The 21,706-nt window shown below is 38.3% G+C and overlaps 1 protein-coding gene across 1 annotated transcript in view; it reads right to left on the bottom strand.

Moving 5' to 3' along the window:
• Positions 1 to 21,706, bottom strand: part of LOC117422719 (fibrous sheath-interacting protein 1-like) — a 153,005-nt gene that overhangs the window by 86,501 nt on the left and 44,798 nt on the right. The gene's annotated exons all lie outside the window — the stretch shown is intronic.

Below are 21,706 nucleotides of genomic sequence, written 5' to 3'. Positions count from 1 at the left end.
CCTAAAAGTAGAAAAAAGTTTGGATAATAACATGCCTTAATCTTGGTGTTGATCCATAACTCCAAACACTCAATTCTGTACAAGGAGCTTATAACTGATATATACATGCCTAAAACAGGAAACAGATCTTCAGTATTTGAGATAAAGGATCACACTATACAAAATGAAATTTGAATTTCAATAGAGTTTTGTAGGATTGAATAGGATGCAATGACAACAGATGTATTACAGGTGGAACTGGCAGTAGTGTAACCAGACAAAGTATTATCTCACTCATATCAAGTTCTTAGAAAAAAGGTGTATATTCACCAACATTGTTATCCATTGAGGGCATGTCTATTTTTTTCCATCTAAATAAGACTTTACTATGACAACTCCATAGTAGTCTTGATCTCCTTGTGAAATCTCTTATGCAACTTCTCAAATGTACTGCACACTGCAACCAGAAACCTCCAGCATGGCACAGTGTATCTGAACAACAATCTCCTGTGACCCCATCACTTTTTACACATGGATCTCATCTATTTTAATGTATACATTAAGTTCTTGCCACAATCACATGCACATGTCTCATGGCACACCTAAGATATGCTCACCAAACTAATTCCATATGGAAAGTGAATTCTTCTACATTTCAAAACACAACTTTGCCATATGCCTACTTATATCACACATGTATTAAATAAGACAGGCAACCAGATAATAGCCAAGAATAGTCTTAAAAAAACGAACTTATAAATCATTGTGTGGTTGTGTACCGATCAGATTTTATGCTTGAAAGGTCATCAATGACTGCATATTGTGTTTTTAATTAAACTGTTGATCTGGTATGGTCTGTTGAACTTGGACTAGGAGCTAAAAACCCAATCGCTTGGAGTGCAGGGTGAATATTGCATGCATAGTTCAAATCATGTTATTTGCTGATCTTGGCTGGGAGCCTATGGAGAGTGTTGCATTGGCCTTTGTCTTCTGTATGTTAGGGACCCCTACTTGTCAGTGGAGAGGAGACATTCACATTGGGCATTTCAAGTTGGGTATAAAAACAGGAGCACAATTTATTACCATTGCTGCAAAAACAAACAAAAAAAAGGTGTCAGGTGGGATCCTAATAACTGCTGCACATGGAGTGAGTTCAGGACACAGAGAAATGATAAGGGGCTTGCAAGAAAGTTATTATGCTTACGAGAAAGGTTAGCATGAAGTATGATTGTGTCTCTTTATCCACAGTGTCATGACTAATACATTCCTATTTAAACAAAATCTTTGGAAACGTCATCAGAAATAAAACATATTGGAAAGGGTTCATTTTCAAGTGGGAACTCGTGAGAAGTGTAAATAAGCTAGCCAACTGATTCCTAAGAGAGAGATGAAAAGAGCAATCTGCACAGGATGCAGCAGAAGAGTGAGCAAAAGGATGCTAGACAACAGGCTCCTTGCCCAGCAAGGTGTTTCCACTGCAGGGGAATGTGGTGGCTGCACCGGGGCCTTCAGAGAGGGCCTCTACAATCACCAGCAGAGACTCACAGGAACTGGAATTCTGACCAACCAGTTTCCAGACATCACTAGGCTACTTCTAGCAGTGTACAATTATAAAATGTAATTCAATTAAATAAAAGCATAATTTCCCTGTTCTTTATTTACCATGCCTCACACAACAGGAATATAACCAGGATAGTTTTATTTATTTATTTATTTATTATTGAATCCACCAACGGTTTTTTATTTCTAGTTTTATTTAACATATTTTTTTCATTTGGAATTTTATAAATTAAAGCGTCTAGTAAATAGGATTAACTGTGTCTAAAGTTGGCTGATGATTAAAGCAGGGCTATGCATGTGTATAATTTATGCTTTTTAAAACTTTGCTCTTGTGTAGGCTGGTAACGTTAAACACAAGCAACATTTGTGGACCAGCTAGAGAGAAAGCATGAGTGAAGAGAAACGGTGCCAAATTATAACGGGATCCATTAAACACAATCGCCAGGCTTTCAAATTAGTCTTTCTTTGCACATAATTTGTCAATCAGAACAATTCTGCCAATACCACTTGTAATACTGTTGCAAAATACCAGTCCCGAGATCTTACAGTGCAGTTGTCTTCACTAGAATGTACCTGACTTAGATCTGTAGCTAATATCTAAAATCAATCTACATGTGCATGTTAATGTTGCATTTTACTATGCCTTTGCTATGCTTATCCACAGTTAAATCTGTTCTTTAACAGGCTTCCTATTGCTTTTCATTAATGCATCACCTCACTATGCTTTTCTTTTACCCTGGTATACTACATCACTACTGATTACATATTAAAAAATAGGAACAAACCTGCCAATTTACTTTATTTTACAGATACTAAATAAACTGCAGAGACTCACACACAGACTGTCCCATTCTTTTAATGATTTAAATTGAGCTATTTAGATCTGGGCACTGGTTTGGACAATTATTTCTTAGTTTAAATCCAACCGGTTATAGATTTTACACAGAGGTTCACTGTTGGCAGGACATGTGACAATGACATAACCATGAGTGGGGGCAGTGCCTAACTCACTAGGTCATTCCTCTTAGAAAACATTTTTAAAAATCAACTATCCTGTACAACATTTTATTATCTATATTAGAAAAGAAAAAAATACCAAACTTTGAACAATATAACAAGAAAACATAAACCTTGCAGTGAGTCATGTCATGAATCTTTCAAACATTCACAGAGGAGCTAGTGGTGATGTCTCCTCTTTGTGCTTCCTGGACATGCACGCAGTTGCAGCTGCAGCTCTTCTGTTTTGTGCTGTCCAAGACTTCACATATGATAGTGGATTCCACTGCTCCAGAGGTGGCCCATTGTTGGATATAAAAATGAGTGCACTGAGTTGGCCCCTAGTTCCATATAGATAGGGGCACTCTTTAGCGGTTTTCTTAGCTTGGGGGGTTGGATCTCCTGGGCCCACCCTCGCTTCAACCAGTGGTTGTGAGTGATAACGAAATATGTAAAATGTCAAAGCCGTCAAACCATGACTGGATAAAATGAAGATGAAGAATGGGTAATGCAACAAATGCAGTGGCGCAATGCCACCTAGCCGCCCCCCCCCCCCCCCCCCAAAAAAAAGGAAAAGGATGAATGAAAAGTAAGCAGCTGAGACACAGGCCCGCCCCCCCAGAGCATGAAATACACTGAGGGAGAACCCGGTCTCTCCAGCCTGCCGCACACCCTGCAGAAACTAAATACAAACCGCTCAGCACTCAGGCAAGGAAAAAAAAAACCTACTCACTGGTAGGAGGAAACCTTAGGGAATCCAGGGAGACAACTCTAAAGATGGCCGTCTCCCTGTTTGGCCTTGCTGCGTGTGACTGAGTGGCCAAACGACATGAATGAAAGCCAGAGTTTTTATGGCACTTGGATATGACATGTTGATTAGTGGGCGGATTCTCCTTCCGAGTTTTCCAAGTCAGAGAAGTATAGCAGAAAAGCAAACTGAAGGACAGTGTTCATCAAGAGTGTTCAGTGCGTAGTTTCCCCCAAGGATGCAGAATGGTGGCTGTTTAGAAATGAATGCAGAAACACTTATGGGCATCTGCAACAACACCCCTATGACTCACAGTGGCAGTACTTGATTCTTGAAGCCCAATACGTGGTGCTTTCACAGGCTGAGTTTCATTGCTCTGTGGTGAATGGTTTTTCCACCAACAAAAAGTGGCCAAGTCAGTTAAGAGCCATCCTGTAAAAATAGCCAGCTAAGTCAGAACGATCATGGTATAAAATGGGCTCATTCATTTTAGGACTGGAAAATCCTAGTGCGTTAATTTATATAAAACTGAACATTTCTGCTGTTACGAGCTGAAATAGCGTCTCCAAATCCAAATTTACTGGACAAGAACTAAATTGTGTAATTCTATTTGACACGGACAAAGACTGACTTGTTAAATCTAATTGGATACAACTTCAAAAGATAAGCAAGTGATGAACACCTCAGTCATGCTCATTGAATTAGGTTCTTTCCAAACTAGGTTTGTGTTCTGGGTCCTCCTAGTCATAACCACATCGAGGAGGAAATCCTTAAATACATTGAAAAACACCTTACAGTGATTTTCCATGTGGCTTTATTGGTCGTACTATTAAATCTTGATTGTGTTAAATTGTGATGGATAAAAAGCATGTGGAATCTAATGCCAAGGGAACAAGCAGAACCACTGTGAAACAGCAGCACAGGAAGCCACCAACGAGGGGACATTATTTGGCCAACTCCACAGAAGCACAGGCAGAAATCACTGGAGATAAGCCCGACGATTAAAGCAGGCATAAACTGTTGGAACAATAATTATTTATCATGATATTATCAATAATGCGTTTGTTGTTAACAGTGTATCTGACATTCACCTAAAGCTTAAAAAAAGATCTTTAGCCATTGCTACCAAGATGTTTTGTTCTTCTTTAGACAACAAATTTGTCCATTAAGAGACATTGGAAAATAACTTTACTTCAGACCCCCCTTCTATTGTGTAAGAGAGCTGAGATATAGCTTCTTCACTAAAATCCAACAAGCAAAAATGAAGTCGCAGTTATTGATTTAATAAATCATGATTATTGTGATCATTTGTTGCTGATAAAATGTCATTATCGTCCAACACAGTTTCCATGAAGCCAGAACTCAATGCCAGCTGCAATATAGGATGCTGTGTGGTCCAGTGGTTAAAGAAAAAGGCTTGTAACCAGGAGGTCCCCGGTTCAAATCCCACCTCAGTCACTGACTCATTGTGTGACCCTGAGCAAGTCACTTAACCTCCTTGTGCTCCGTCTTTCGGGTGAGAAGTAATTGTAAATGACTCTGCAGCTGATGCATAGTTCACACACCCTAGTCTCTGTAAGTCGTCTTGGATAAAGGCGGCTGCTAAATAAACAAATAATAATAATAATGTTATCTAACCAGATATGAATAAAATCACAAATGATAGCATGCACTTTACCTTCCCAGATATCAGTGGTAGTAATTGTACACTTATCCGATTCATCAAACTGACCAGAAACTATCAAAAGTGATCCTTTTATAAACATACTTTATGAAACTGGCTAAGGGATAATGCTCACAAAACAAAGAACATCCAGTCACACTGTGATACCTGGGGTTAAAGCAAACACAACACCTACAATTCTTTAACATGTAGCTTTTGATTTAGAAGCTTTTAATCAAAAAGCTGCCACAATTTTTGGAAGCACATCAAAGCCTAGAAAAAAAAAAAAAGTAAATGTCAGAGGAATCCCAGCTAAGCAATTTATCGTTTAAACCTCATATAAAATCGAGTCCTGGGCAGGGAATTGAGTTACACCTCCAACATGCTCCCAGGCTCTTATTAGTGGCATATGCGCATCTGATTGCAGCTCGAATTTCAATCTGGTTGCATTTAGACCACTATAGTGAGTCTGAACTACAGCACACAATCCAATTAGATACCAGCAGCAGCTTTCAATCTTTGTTGTTGAAATAGCTACAAATAAAAGTACGGTATAAACAACAAGCAAAGCATGAGAAAGCAAACACGAGAAGAGGCAGTAATGATTTTGTTCTAAGAAGAAACATAACGCCAAGAAGGTTGCAACTTATAACCAGTAAACCATCTGCAGAAAACTAAACTGTAACATTAAAACAATGGGCGAGTCTACGCTAGAAAAAAAAAATTGAAATAAAATTGGTAAGTTAAAGAATTGGTAAAGTAAAAAGGTTTGTAAATTAAAAAAAAAAGAAATCACACAAACCTTACAACTGGGCATTATACAGTACACCATATTTATATCTGCAGTACATACACTAGTAAGGTAGAAAAATAAATCAGGATTTGCACACAGGTGTTTCTGTAGTGGAGTAAAACCACATGGCAAATTTGCCTAGACCACAACGCACACAGCAACTGTTTTTACTTTCACCTAACATTCTGAAAATCTAATGCTAACTGTAATATGTAACTGCAAGACAGACATACGCCCATACAAGCAGCTCCACTACAGCATATCCCTTTCGATCCAATTCTCACAAGCCTAGGACGTGCGCTCTAGTGGCAAATCAAACATTCACATCGTACTCAGTAATTATAATGCCTGTTGGGGAAATGTAAGCAAATTCTGTTATTCTAAGTACAATGAGGGGATTAGAAAATGAGCTGTGGTTATTATAAATGTCACATGCAAGCCTTGTATTTATTACCATAGTTTAGTAAGTTTAGGTATAAATCACGTCTTTCCAATACAGTTTTTAGGACTTCTCCAAAGTGACACAGTACTAACAGAATGTCATCTTACCAGCTTCATACATTTTAGTGATGCTCTGAAAAAATCTAATAAACAAAAACTGTTTTCTCGAATAATAAAAAGCTGTATTTCATACCTGTGCGAAATAATGTGTTCAAGATAATGCATTTAAAAAAACAAAACAAAAAAGAAAAAGTAATTTTTCATATAAAACTATATTTTTCATTGTAGCCCTGAAGTTAATGAAGGCACGTTCCACATTTATTTTTTAGCAGACGCCCTTATCCAGGGCAACTTACAATTGTTACAAGATATCACATTATTTTTACATACAATTACATTATTTTTTACACATTATTTTTACACATTACCCATTTATACAGTTGGGTTTTTTACTGGAGCAATCTAGGTAAAGTACCTTGCTCAAAGGTACAGCAGCAGTGTCCCCCACCTGGGATTGAACCCACGACACCTCCTTTCTAAATGTTCCTTTTGTTGCCTTATAGCCTGGAATTAAAATGCATTATGTTTGGCATAAACCAACCACAGTGCACCACCCAAAGAACACCATCCTTACTGTGAAGCATGGTGGTGGCAGCATCATGTTATGGGGATGTTTCTCATTGGCAGGGACTGGGGCACTTGTCAGGATAGAAGGGAAGATGAATGGAGCAAAGTACAGAAAAGTCCTTGAGGAAAACCTGCTGCCCTCTGCAAGAAAGCTGAAACTGGGATGGAAGTTCACCTTTCAGCATGACAGCAACCCAAAGCATACAGCCAAATTTACACTGGAGTGGCTAAGGAAAAAAAGGTAAATGTCCTTGAGTGGCCCAGTCTGAGCCCCGACAATTTTGTAAAGAAGAATGGTCAAATATTGCCAAATCTAGGTGTGCAAAGTTGGTAGAGACCTATCCCAACAGACTCACAGCTGTAATTGCTGCCAAAGGTGCTTCCACCAAGAATTAACTCAGGTGGGTGGAGACTTATCCAATTATGATCTTTCAGTTTTGTATTTTTAATATATAACCTTTTTCTCAATAAAAACATTTTTCCCTTTAACAGTGTGGAGTATGGTGTGTAAATAAGTGGAAAAAACCTCATTTAAATGCATGAAACTCTGAGGCACTGACACAATAAAATGTGAAAAAAGTTCAAGGGGGTGTTGACTTTCTATAGGCACTGTATATACTGTATATAAGAGATTTTAAAAAAGTGTCTTGTCTATCTGTGTCGATCACTCGCTCCTTCTCCTTCACCACTTGCTATTGATGTTCCCTTTTCTGTGCCGTCACTAAAATCGCTCAGTCAACATGGAAATGAGGACACACCCTGTAAGTTATTGAATTGTATTTTGTCATACTTGTACTTGCTAGAACCAAAGTCATTGTATTTATCTTGCTCTTAATTGTATTATTACTTGTACTGTGATTCTTGAAATGTATTTTTGTTTACGACTGTAAGTCTCCCTGGATAAGGGCGTCTGCTAAGAAATAAATAATAATAATAATAACAATAATAATAATAATAATAATAATAATAATAATAATAATATGTCGACCACTGGCACTAACACAGACATAAAAGGACGGGGCAAAGCATGTCACCAAAATCACATTACATAGCAAAGGCTGTCTACTCCCAGTTTGTTTTCATCAAAATCAGGGGCAAAGTGTTTTGTCCTAGTATTAAGTTTGCCCAGTCATGAAAAATCAGGCCCATGATGTGTTACATTTCTTAGAGAAATTGTTATGTCCCTTCAGTAGTAAGACCACCTACTTATAAAGACACATTTTGTTTGTTCCTTGACTGATCTAAAGCTGAGGGAACACAAAGCCACTTTGTGGCTTGGAACTTGGTTTCAGGAGACTAGGTTTCAGGCCACTGCATGGCACACCAGGGGAGACCTGGAGTTGCCTCAAACTAGGTCTCCCGATCTCCTGGAACCAGGTTTCAAGCCACTGTTCTTAGAAAAGTGCCTTTGTGTTCCCTCAGCTTTAATAGCAGGATATCTCTAAAATTGTATTAGTAAATTAAAGGACTAGTGTCCTATGGCACAACATGTATTTTGTTATATATAAAAGCTGCTTTTTCCAGTTTCAGCTGATATGACACACTTCGAACGAGGGCAGATGGTAGGTGCTCAGTTAGCAGGTGTTTCAGTATCCAAGACTGCACAAACTACAGGTTTCACAAGGATGGAAAAAAGCGATGAATCTACAGGTCATGCATGATTCCCCCATCTGAATAAATTAGAAGCAGTAATCATTGAGCAATGGTCTTGATCCCGTTAAAACAATGTAAACACCTAGCAGACACATTAAGATGATTTCGTATGGTTATATCTGCCACCAAAACAACTCCAGTAATTTTGGAACGTCTCATATAGCAGGTCTTGATCAGATGCGTAATCTGGAAAGCAGACAGTGCATCACTGGTCTTCTAATCGGATGGATAAGGAACGCAAATCACGCTCTTTAGTGGAAAATGAGCCAAAGATTAGCATCAGAACGTCATGGGAAACCATGCGCTGTTAAGTCTTTAATTTGAAGGAAACCAACTGTTTAGATAACCAGCCTCTGCTTTACATTAACAGTCCATTAAGGAATATTTGTCTAGCAGTCTATAGCAACAGCAGGTGTTATGACTTATGACTTCTACTTACAGTCTTGCAATTAACCAGTTTACTCATTGCTCAAAGGAATGTTAAAAAAAGTTTAAGTCTAATCACAGGAATAAGAACTTGAATGGACCTGAATTTTACTCATGGAAACTTCACAATTGTTTCCACCCCAAAAGTGAGATCAAATACTTCAATTTTCTTCAGACCTGGACCTGGATTGGAGATCCTTTTGTCTGTAGTTGTCTCCCTATCTTTGGCAATGTGTATGAGCTGTTCCACGACCCACATTAAACCTTTCTGGTTTTGATCACAGACTGTTTTTTATAGGAACATCAAAGGAAAGCTGTAGCTTCTCTCAATCATTTGCAGCTTTGGGCAGAGCACTACTTAGTCTCTCTTTTAAGGCTGTCAAAAAAAAAGACAGGGCCCAAAAAAACATTTAAAGACCACCCTTTAGCATCTGAAAGCATTACTGATTTGGAAATTATATAAAAGATAAAACAAAAATATATGTCTTGTGCCAGACATGCCATTATGTGCATTCAGTTTTGAAGAATTACATAATATTAAAATCACAAAAATTGATAAAAATAAGCAGCTTTTCAAAGGTCATCATTTGGCCATCATGGACATGCTGTGGAGTATGTGTGATGCAGCTATATCAGCAGCATTTAATCTATGGATGCCTAGATTGAAATCCAGCCCAGGTCACAAGTAAAATGAGATTTGTGGTCCTGAGTGGACTTCACATCCCAAAACCATGAGAGAGACACAGGACTGAATAGCAGGCAGGCGGTGTTCAGGTCAGGATTTAAGTGGTCTCTCCATTATCTCTCTCTCTCTCTCTCTCTCTCTGTGAGCTGTGAGGGTTCATGGTGTATCCTCTAGTACCACGTTTCCATAAAACACATAACCTGGGTACATGCTCGAGTTGAAATCTGTCTGCTAAAACTGTATCTCATTAACAGTGACTCGTTATACTGCCATCTACAATGTCACTGCAGCAACTTGGAGTACAACAAAAAAGGCCTTCTAATCAGTTAGACTAGCAAGCACTGGTAAAATCAGCTCAGTTTTATACAGTGCAGAACCAATTAATTTTAACGTTTTGTTTTGTTTATGGACTTTGCGATACCTCCACGGTGGGTGTCTTTAGTAATATCTACAACATATCGACAATAACAATCAACCATTTTGTTACAGACTTTCTGACAGTCTGGCATAAACAATTTTGGCTGTTACTTAATTGAACCCTTGTAAAAAAAAAAACACGAAAAATGCTTAACATAAAAAAAGAACAGTCCTACTGCAGTAACAGGTGCAGTTTACAGTGCCTCTGGGTTTCTGATCGCATCCAGATTTTTTATATCCATTAATGGAAATGTCCAGTCTACTTTCAATGTTTTCAAGCAAATTGGCTTCATCACTGCCATTCTCATATCAGCTTTGACATCTGTCACATTATTTCCCATGTCCAGTGCTTGACAATTTGACTGTAATACCGTCTGCAGCGAATGCACGTCTTGACCTTTAACTCGCAAGTATTTCCTGCCCAACTCACGTGATAACTTGGAAAAGCATGGAAACGCCTCCTTTTTCACCAACTCGAGTTCTGGGAGAATTCAGACCAATTCGAGTGCACTCGAGTTGGCTGTCCATGGAAAAGAGGTATAGTGTCTGTTTGAAGGAGGCCCAGGCCTGAATGGCAGGCAGGGTGTGTCAGGTCAGGATTGAGGTTCTCTCTCTCTCTCTCTCTCTCTCTCTCTCTCTCTCTCTCTCTCTCTCTCTCTCTCTCTCTCTCTCTCTCTCTCTCTCTCTCTCTCTCTCTCTCTCTCTCTCTCTCTCTCTCTCTCTCTCTCTCTCTCTCTCTCTCTCTGTCTCTCTCTCTCTCTCTGAGCTGTGAGGAGTGTACATAGTGTCCATCTGTAGCCAGTGCCATGGTCACTCACCCTTCATTAGAGATCAATCCACAAGCAAATAATACATAAACATATTTACATAAAAAATAATAGTTTTACCATGCACAGTGAGGGGGCTTCTGTGATTGTTTATTGTAAATATGAGTGTTGTGATGGTAAAAATAAATAAATAGTGGGATTGGTTTTTAAGGGGGAACCTGACGCTATGTGCGTAGCAGCCTGCCTGCTGTGTTTATCAGCGTGTGTGTGATTACCAGCTGTGAGCTCCTAATCAACAGGTGGGCGTGGTGCAGCAGAGTGCCAGGAATAAAAGGGTCCCAATTATACAGATCGGGGCTGCTGTAAGCCATAGGGGTCACAGCGCTGCTCCTGTCGGTCCGTCTGTGCTGCTGAAACGACTGGGTTCAGGAACTAAGCAACCCACTCTAATGGCGATCGAGCAGATATCCGAGGCTGGAGTTGGGTGAACTGCCTAAGCAACAGGGAGTTAGTTTCGGGATAGTAGATCCCACCCAGTATAGCAGACAGGTGTGGAAGCGGGACCTCCATTTTATTAGCGGAGTAGCACACGCCATTTTCATGGCAACTTTTGTTTTTTTGTACAGTGTTTATTTTTGCTTTTTGTACGCTGGCCCTATGTCCCCCGTGAGCTACCATTGTTGGTAGCGTCACGTGGTGGTGGGGGGGGGCTGTGTGTGTAAATCAACCTACTCGCCTGTGGAGCGTGTCAATCCTGTAAATCAACAAGCGAACACGCATGCACGTCAGCCAGAGAATTCACTCAGTCATTCATTACATCACAGGTACCCCTGTTACAATCCCAAATTCCAATGACTTGCTTTCATGGAGCCACTCATTTTAATGAAGGAATGTTGTCTGCTGTGCAAGACGCAAACCCAGTGGAATGAGAACCTAATCAAATGAAATGAGTAAACTGGCTGTAAATCACCTAATCCCCATAGATTTTAATAAACTTAGTTATACCATGTAAAGGGTTAAAAACTCATATCTGGTGTCTAGTTCTAGGCATGTAGTAGAAAAGTTCATGATGTATGTGTTTATTTTTTATACAGGGTCAGAGTCATTACATATCAACCTCTGACCTGCACAGTGTTCACTACCATCAGATTAGCCCAGGGATCTCTTTAGTTGTGACTCTGCTTGACAATCCTAAATGTTCTTTAATTAACTGCGCAAATAAGCCAGGGCAGTGTCTAGTTTCGAAGGTCTGTTGACATTACCCCTTTAATGAAGCCGGTTACTGTGACCTTTTGGTTAGGGAAAGCCACAGTGGTCAGGCAGCTTTCTATCATTGCGTGCCTCGCTTCGGAGAGACAGCGTCTCAGGAAAGCACAGGGGCCTACATTCCACATTGGCGCCACTTTCCCCCTTTGCTTATCACAAAGATGTTTTCTTTATCATCCTCCCAGCAAGATCTCGAACGGAGCCACGGAAAATTGAAAAGTAGTCCCAGGCAGACCTAAAGAAATGATTAGGTGAACACAGCCGTTTCCTCTAAATCGGCATTTCAGAACGAGATGTCGTGAATGATCTGCCAGCGGTTCAGTAGCTGGCAGGATTCCACAAGCTCCAACCTACAGGACAGGACTGCCTAGGGTGTCCTGTAATTATACACAGATTCCAGAGAGGCAAGGCTTTCCATTGCTACGGTACACAATGATCCACAAGACTGGAGAGAAGTAACATAATAGCAGAAAACCCTGGCGGTGCCAATGACTTCCTGCCAGGCGAAGTGTACTGGAATGTGTTCTTACCCTGGCTGGGTGCAGACATTACCTCTGCATGTTGCATTTCCTAACCAAGAGGAATTAAAATGGATGTTAAACAAAGATGTAATGAACACCACATGCGATGAGGAAAAACATAACTTTTCCTTTAAACCCAATTTTGTCCCCTCTTTCATTAGCAAATCAACATTATCATAAGTAGATTTTTCTAAAGGTTTTTTTTTTCCCACTATGACTCCATTTAAGCCAATTTCATACAGTTAGAGAATATGTGGGCTCAGGTGGTGCACAGAGAATATATAGTGTGGCAGCAGTTAAAGTAAAGTATCTTACTGAGCAAGATGACTGGGGGTCTAATTTACTTTAGATTAAAGCAGATTTACTGATTAAAGTAAACACAATGCGCCACACAAAAGCAGGTGCCAAATAACCTGATTAAATGTTTCTGTCTTGCTAGAAAACTGTATTAGATACTCATTTGTAGTAATTGTGAAGTACGCTTTATTATTTTGTATTTGTTTTCATATTTTGCATGAGAAGGCCCCTCATTTTAACGTTGCTGTTTAGTTTATATAAATCAGAGAGTTTTACACATTTACAAACAATTGTCAATGTAGCAGCCTTAAATATCAATGTTGATATCAAACCCAGCAGGCACATTGATATTTTAACAATGAAGGGGTGTAATTGCACACTAAAGTATAAAGGAGTGCAGATGTGATATTGCTCAACTTTTGCGTTGTTTATTATTGTCCTTTCACCTGTCATCTGCAAAAAAGATCATCCCAGCTTGCCTAACAACCTGAACAGCTTTCATAGGTACAAACAGCCTTTTAAAAAAGGGACATGTCCACTTGCTACCCTCCATTATACCTCCATAATACTAAAATAAATACCCTCCGTTAAAAAGGTAGAACTTTCACATCAATATGTGATGCTTTCTATTTTATTATTATTATTACTTATTTCTTAGCAGACGCCCTTATCCAGGGCGACTTACAATTGTTACAAGATACCACATTATTTTTACATAGAATTACCTATTTATACAGTTGGGTTTTTACTGGAGCAATCTAGGTAAAGTACCTTGCTCAAGGGTACAGCAGCAGTGTCCCCCCACCAGGGATTGAACCCACCACCCTCCAGTCAAGAGTCCAGAGCCCAGAGCCCTAACCACTACTCCACAGTCGCATTTGTGGCACATACCCTTAGCTATTGTAATGCTATTCCCAAAAATGTCAGTTGCCTTGATAAACTCCATCTGAAGCCCCGGGACAAAATGTTCTTCTGCCCGTTTACAGAAGTCATTTCTTTCCTTTTAAAGTCTTCACAGATATCTAAGCTTCATGTGCCTTCAATAATTTAGGATGTCCTTACTGATGAGTGTGTTAATGAATTAGGAATTTCTAAAAGAAAAGAAATGAAAAAAAAACATGTCTATCCAACAGCTGGGTTTTGCGCATCTGCATACGGTTTTAATTAAGAGTTTAACTGGCACAAGCTACTGCCGAGAGAACAGGCAACCACAAAAAAGCATATTTATCTTTACTGGAGCTCTTGAATAGCCCGCAGCTGAAGGAAAATGGGCAGATGTGTATTCTATTAATTTATATACAGCAGAATCTACTTTCAGCATGTTCACTGTTAGTGCAAACATGGGTTCAATGCAAAAAAAAAAAAAATGATATGGCTAACTATTAAAACCAGTGTAGCAGAATGTCTTTGGGGCATAGACTATAAACCTTCTGGACACTAGGTGTGTGTGTGTGTGTGTGTGTGTGTGTGTGTGTGTGTGTGTGTGTGTGTGTGTGTGTGTGTGTGTGTGTGTGATGTGAGATTAATATATCAAAAAAAGAAAAGAAAACCTCTATTGAAACTAACGATGTGATACTGTACAATCTAGAACTTGTGTATTCTGGAATCCAGCATGGTTTATAAGTCTTGTTTGCCTAAAATCGCTGCAAGTATGTGATTTTCCTTTTCTGGCATTTATAGCATTTATAGCATTAAAAAAACAAAAAAACAAAAGCAAGCATATACACTCGCATGTCCCACCGGCGCCGTTCTGAATTGTGCAGTTGTTGAACCGCAAATAAAATGTCTAAACACACACAAGAAAAATAAGATTGTACTTATCAAAGAAGCTGAGATCTTACCAAGACAAACACAAAAGCAGTGAAAAATTACAATGTAAACCATTTCAGACATACTGAAAAGAAAAGATCTCTTATTATACTCTATGTACAGTGGAAAGTTGCTGCGGTGAGGGAACAAACTTTTATTAGACTCCTGGCCTCTTGCAGACCTTTCAGATTGCATTTGTGTATAAACTGATAAATGGTTGAATTTACACAATCTATTTACCATTTGCAACAGTAACAGACTGGCAAATCTGCTTCAGACAGATAATTTAGTGCAAGATTAAGAGGACCTCTAAGTATGTGTGCTGGTTTAATTGCAGTTAAAAAAAAAAAAAGGAGTACACAAAAACGTTCAGCAAGAATATGTTTTTTGGGTTTTTTTTTTTTTTGCAGACGCCATTGGTAGCCAGGAAAATTCAGATTAATTTTCAGGTTACCACTTAATTGTCTCATTATTTTAAACACAGTACATGCTGTTCATTTTCAACATCAGATCTTTTTTATTATTATTTTTGTTTTGTTTGTTTATTCGTAATTTCCATTCATTTAAACCTTTTGCGTGTCCATAAAGAAATAAAACATAAATGGTTTGCAGACACTTTAAAATACAAAAGTGCCAAGACCTAGCTCATCTGGACAGTACACAGGTTTATAAAGTTTTTTACAGCCTATTTTTTCTACAAACAACCCTGACAATTTGACTTTTTTTTCTAAATTTACAGCTCGCATAAGAGTCAATTTCAGCCAAGGGAACAAAAAAGAGGAATTTAAATGTCTTTGAAATAAATGTTTATCTTGGCAACTATGCACCGCCTCACAGCTTCTCGGGTCTGTCCTTTCAAAACAAACTGGTATTTCCTTTTCTCTCTAGACAAACTTCTGTTTCTGGCTAGAATCACAGTTCAAATCTGGACATAAAAAGAATAAGAAAGTTGAAACTGACAGGTCATAATGAACAGTTCGACCCTTACTTATTAAGGACAATATCTCGTAAATATAGACAAACTAAAATAAATTTCAATTATTCAGCTAATAAAGCTGGAAACCAACTTTTATACTTCTGTGAAAGCTCATAAAATCTCTGACTGATCAGATTTCCTAAGGTTGTTAAATTTTAAAAGGAGTATAGAGACTTTATGAGAGGCGCCTCTGGAATTTGAACCTTGGGATACCCTGTTGTTGGGATCCATTTTAGGTTCAAAATAAAATGGCTTTGCTCACAGTCTTGCACATTAATTTAAATAGGCCATCCTACAAACCTGTTTCTTTAAGTTTACACTAATACACAAGCTCTGCAATAGCCTGCAATAGCCCCCCCCCCCACCCCCCCACCATTTGCTAGAATTAAATCTATAAAAAGATTAAATTCAATAGCCAAACACAAAACTGAATTGGCTGGCAACACATAATACTGGCTTTGGAAGCCTGATTGGAAATACAGTATGCAGCTGTACAAAGAGTGGTAAAGTATTCTACCTGACCAAAAACATTTCATGTGTACAAACATAGCAAGGTTATAAAGGGATAAAGGAATTAGTTTATAATTGTGTTGATACCTAAAACATTTCTTCCAAATGCAGTCCATGTCTCATCTATATCGGTCCCGAATATACCATATCTCCTTTTTTAATATAGCTTCCTTCTGAATGTTTTAATCCTTCCAATGATGTAATAATTCATTTATCTGAATTTACCTATCGAATTCTAGCCACATGATTGCATTTCTCCATAAAAAATACTTCACTGGTATCACAAAAGCATAACCTTTCTTAAAATATCAAAGCACTTCAATTGGAGGATCTATTAATGGCAAAAAACGCATTACAAGTGCACGGGCCATTAAGCTCATTGTACCGTGCTTAAAAATATCAACTCTGGAGCAGCAAATAAAGAAGACAGAAATGACATCACTGCTGCAAACAAATCCAGAGCAAATGATGCCACTGCACTTGTATGGCAGATCGGACATTTATATTGCTTCTTACTGTAGTCCCTCATTGGTTTACAAACATTTCAATCATGGGGGCTGCTTCAAAAACGTGAATTTCTGAAATGTAGGATGTGACCACTAGAGGAGTGTAACTGTCATTTCTGCCCCCTCTGCTAAACCTCTATACAACATTCTCAGTTTCAAGGGGCACAACCCTTATATTTTTATTATTATTATCTTAGCAGACACCCTTATCTAGGACAACTCAGTTGTTACAAAATATCACATTTACAAAAAATCACATTGCAAAATACAACTGATCTTCGACTTTTGACAACCACACAGAAACACACAGAACTACACAAACAGGTGAATAATTACAAATAAGAAATGTTACAGTAGCCCTTTAAGCTTATATTTGTATAAAGAATCAGTGCTGTACCTTGCCCAAAAGCCGGACGCTATAAACATTGCACAGTACTGCTGTTACTTGATTATATGCCGCCAATAAGGCTACACAGTGGATATAATAAAATTAATTGGATTACTTTATTTTCACTGTAAAAGCAAGGAGTTTATTAACAAGGCTTCATGACAGAACTGGTTCCCTTGGCACTGGCTCTCAGCAAACATGAAAGAACAATACAAATAATTTAGAGCCCTTTCCTTGTACACGCTGCTAACAATATGTACAGGGTTGGACAAGGTATCACACACTTTTAGTGTACGTAACTGGATTCTCATAAAAAGACTGATTACCTATGTAAACGGCATCTCTGTCTTGTAGTCTGCAATATTAAAAAGCTGCATCTCTCTGTTGTGAGTCAGCTTCAGTCAAGACCTGACAGAGTTTGATAGATTCGGATGGCAGGTGCATTTGCATTCATAACACAGTTTATGCTATGTGTGATTAATTCTACTCACCCTTTTAAAAGCATAGTAAAGTATAAAACAAGCATACAGTAGTAAAAATCATGGTAAACCATAGAGAAGCATGGTAAAGCCCAGAGAGGTATGGTAAAGCTCTTGCAAAACATATTAATGCAGTACTGTAGTTATTCCGCGAGTGAGGACGATAATAATACCCTAGGCACCTCATGAATGTTTGTACATCAACTGTAGTACTAAATTAACCAACTGTCAATTTGCAGCAAAAATGAAAGTTCTGACATCCAGTCATCATTGTTGCAGACACATGTATTGAATTAGTATCAGTGAATGGGAACTGTGCCCTTGCTGTGGTTTATATTAAAAAAACAACAGAGTAGACAAAAGAAACTGCACTGGCATACATTTAAGGCTCAAGAGGCCAATCCACAATGACAAACACATAAATATACTGCTCTTATTAATAGTAATAGTAATTTTAACCAAATTACACCCTGGCTGACTTCTCTGTTCTAAAAATGCTAAAGTACATTTTGTTCAAATACAGGCTGATGAAGCATCTCTTTAAACTGTTGTAGAGTTGAAAAGGCGAGATGGGACACCTTGGGTAGGTTGGTTGCATTGAGCTTCTTAAAATCCTAGCCATAATTACAAAGATCACTATTTCTAGGAGCCACAGCAGAGCTGGGATGATCATTCTCAGTCTTTCTTTTGTATTTATAGTGTATGTGACCCATTGCACTACTATGGCTTGGTTTACATGTAAAAATAAAAATAAGGCTCACCTTTTTGGCACGCTGTTTTGGTTGTAACTTTCGGGCAATTTGGGTTTACATGTAGTTTTCTTTTGGGTAGAGAAATTCTTCTTCAAAAAATCGAATTACCTAATTAATATTAAAATATGGGAGGGTATATTAAAAAGTTTCTGTCAGTGTTCCAATTTGGCCTTGATATTGTGCAGCTTTCTCAAACTGTGTGTACAAGACGTTTTTAGGTTGAACCTTATTGGTCACAAACAAAATGAAAAAAAAAAAAAAAAAAAAACACACCAAGGAAACAAAACAAAACCCCAGACATATAATTCCACAGATAGCAAACAAATGAAATACTTGAATCCGACATCGACAGTGCACTGTTATGTTTGTTACTGGGGATCCAGTATACCAGTATCCCATACCAGCTACGTCACATTCTCACGACAATGGAGAGAGGATTTGGAGTTTCTAGACTGCATGTTAAACCAAGCCTAGGTTGTTTTTTTTTTTTTTTTACATCCACATTACTATGCGATGCAGTTTTACATACTTTACAATTCTTTCAGGAATAAAATATGGATATACTGAATCTATTTATCTACAAAAACAGTCACCAAATATCTTAACCATAGTTTATGAAATTAATAAAAAAACAGAACCTGAAAGCAATGAGATAATGTATTTCTTTTCATCACCCAGCCAAGAGCATGTGACAACTGGTCCTCTATCCAGCAGTAACATCAAGAGACTCAAAGACTTGGATTCTAAATGGCTAGAGCAAGCAGCCTTTCAAATGTTAGACTGCAAAGAAAGCAGCATGACAGTTAACATACTAGATTAATTAATAATCACTGTTGTCCAAGTGCAGGCTGTACACCTATAAATCTAGTGTTTCACAAGGAGCAGTGCCAAAAAAGTAATGGGCTATTCTGGAGAACTTCCCTGGAGAAACTAGAGGCTGGTAATCATTGAGGAATAGTCATGTTCCCCTGCAGAACAATTCAACGAGACTCAACACAACTTTAAATTGAGATTAAGAGGGACAAAGATTGGTTGAATAAACTTATACTTGTGGTATTCATTCCATTATATTCTCAGCCTGGGACATTTAAATTTTTGTCTATAAAAAACAGGTTGACAAACTGTGTTCTGCCCAATTATCAGCTATTCAGAGATGTGTATATTAAGCAAGTGTACACAGGCTCTCATCAACACACTCCACAAGGTGCTGGAGGGTGTATCAAGGGAAGTTAATCCATTCAGTCATTAATACAGGGGTGGATACAGTTGACCCTTCCACTCCTGGTCTTTGTTCCAACCCTGATATAAATTGTTTAATTGAACCAAAGAAACCTGCAACCAGACCCTGAAGTAGTTACATTATGTAACGTTACATGTTAAACCTGGAGAGGAACGTGGATTGGACACCCCTGCATTAATATTTCACACAATTGGTGCAGAGAGGTAGACAGAGGATCGTGATCTCAAACATGCTCAGCTGGATTGAGATCCGGGGATTGTAGTGGCAATGCGTGAAGCACTGTTCGGTGGACTTGATCTGCAACGATGTTTAAAAGTAAACTATGACAGCTTTATAATGCTGTATGGATCACATGTCATGATCAGCCTAACCTGCTTCACTAATTCTGGGTAATATCAAATCCAATCATCCCATCCAGCCAGGCATCTCGAGGAGCCCTACATTGTTCATTCTGTATCGAGTGCCCATAGATTTGCACATTATAAATATTTCAGTCAGCTGCTTTTAATAAAGGTTGTTAAGTGGGAAAGCGATGTCCATCTGCAAAAGTTTGTCTTTGTGAGGATCTAAAGTTAGGAGTAATGAAGGTGATCAAAGCTGCTCAAATTCAATAATGTAAAAATTCAATAAAACTAGCTTGAATGAGAACCTCTGCTAACATTACATAATAATAATAATAATAATAATATTATACACAACACAATTCGCTTCAGCCTGACAAGCTCATTTAGTGCAGTTTACTTTTTGTTACAAATCTTTACATTTGAAGTTCTTCAATATCTTGCTCAGCCTCGCTCTCACACTCATTCGGAACCATCTACAACTTTTTATTAGTAAAAAGTTAGCAAGTGCTCATAAATTCTTTCAATGCTGTCAGGCTGAGGCAGATTTTAAATGTCCTATTTACTGTCTGAACCTAAACTTTAGGATTAACTAGACTTCTGAGCAGCCAAAACATCTCCAAACGTCTGCTCTCCCACTCTTAAAATGTGCAACCTCTGATCTTTTATACTCCCTCCTTATCTGTACCATTTCTCATGTGGTTAAACTTCTTATTTCTAATACACTTGTCCCACTTTAGGTGCAACACTACTGGAGCAGTCCTCTCTTCTCCATACTGGTCTGCAGCTATTACAGTCAGTGGTTAAACTGTGATTTTGAGGGAGGGGAACTAAAATCCAGTGGGGGTGGGGGTGTAACGGTGAGCTAGGCCACCACTTGGGTTCTTAATAATTCACCCTGGGGCACTTAGAACACTCCAAAAAAATGTTAACACTGAAAATATTTATTTATTTAACTTAAACAGGCACCCAAGAAATCAGAGGTTACGCAACCGACTCTCAACGCAAAGTTTAAGAACACTTAAGAGGATTGCCATAAACATCCATTACACTACATTAACAAACTTACCACAGCAGAGCAGTGTACAAAGGAGTGCTTTTGTAGAAACCATGAGATAAATAAAAAAATGGAAAATGCATTTGCATGACAGAGAATTAAAATAATAAATACATAGTTTCATAAATCTCTTTTTGCACCAAGTAGCCAAGAGAGTAACTTGTTTTACAGCATGGAAAATCTTTGCAAGCAACCTATTGTTTTTATGTTTGTATCACTACTCACTACTTTATCATTGAGATGAATATATGCAGCATGCAATCCTTGTTTTATTGACTTGTCTTGTTTTTCTTTCTTTGTTTTTTTAAAACATCGCTTCACATAATCCCTCGGTGTAATAGACTAGTTTGATATACCTGGTAAAGAAATCGCTGATCTTAACTTCCTTTTCTGCTCTCAGAAGCTCACACATGATTATGAATACGGTATCATTTTAACTGCCATATTGAAATTGTATTGCCAAATACAATACTGTTCAGTAGCATAAAACCGGCATAGAAACTCCACTAGTGTATAAACTGTCTGCAGACATTCCTTTTTAGATTTTCCTTTTCACTTCATTTTTTTTTTCATGTTAAGAGCCATTAACATTTAGAAGGTTCTTTGTAAACAGCCAATCGTTATAATTTGTTCTGACAATATAGCCAGTATACAGGTTAATTCAAAAGTCATTGTCAGCCTAAAATGAGTCTGGCGGGATTAACTTACCTCCCAATGGACATTGCACGGCACAGACACACAATGCAGCACAATCTCTGCTTAAGAGGCCCAGAATGACCCCCAATACTTCCGTTATGCATCATGCCAAT

This window comes from Acipenser ruthenus, chromosome 15, assembly GCF_902713425.1.
Source record: "Acipenser ruthenus chromosome 15, fAciRut3.2 maternal haplotype, whole genome shotgun sequence".
Taxonomy (NCBI): Eukaryota; Metazoa; Chordata; class Actinopteri; order Acipenseriformes; family Acipenseridae; genus Acipenser; species Acipenser ruthenus.
The sequence above is the reverse complement of the archived record's forward strand: the minus strand, read 5'-3'. Positions and strand labels throughout refer to the sequence as shown.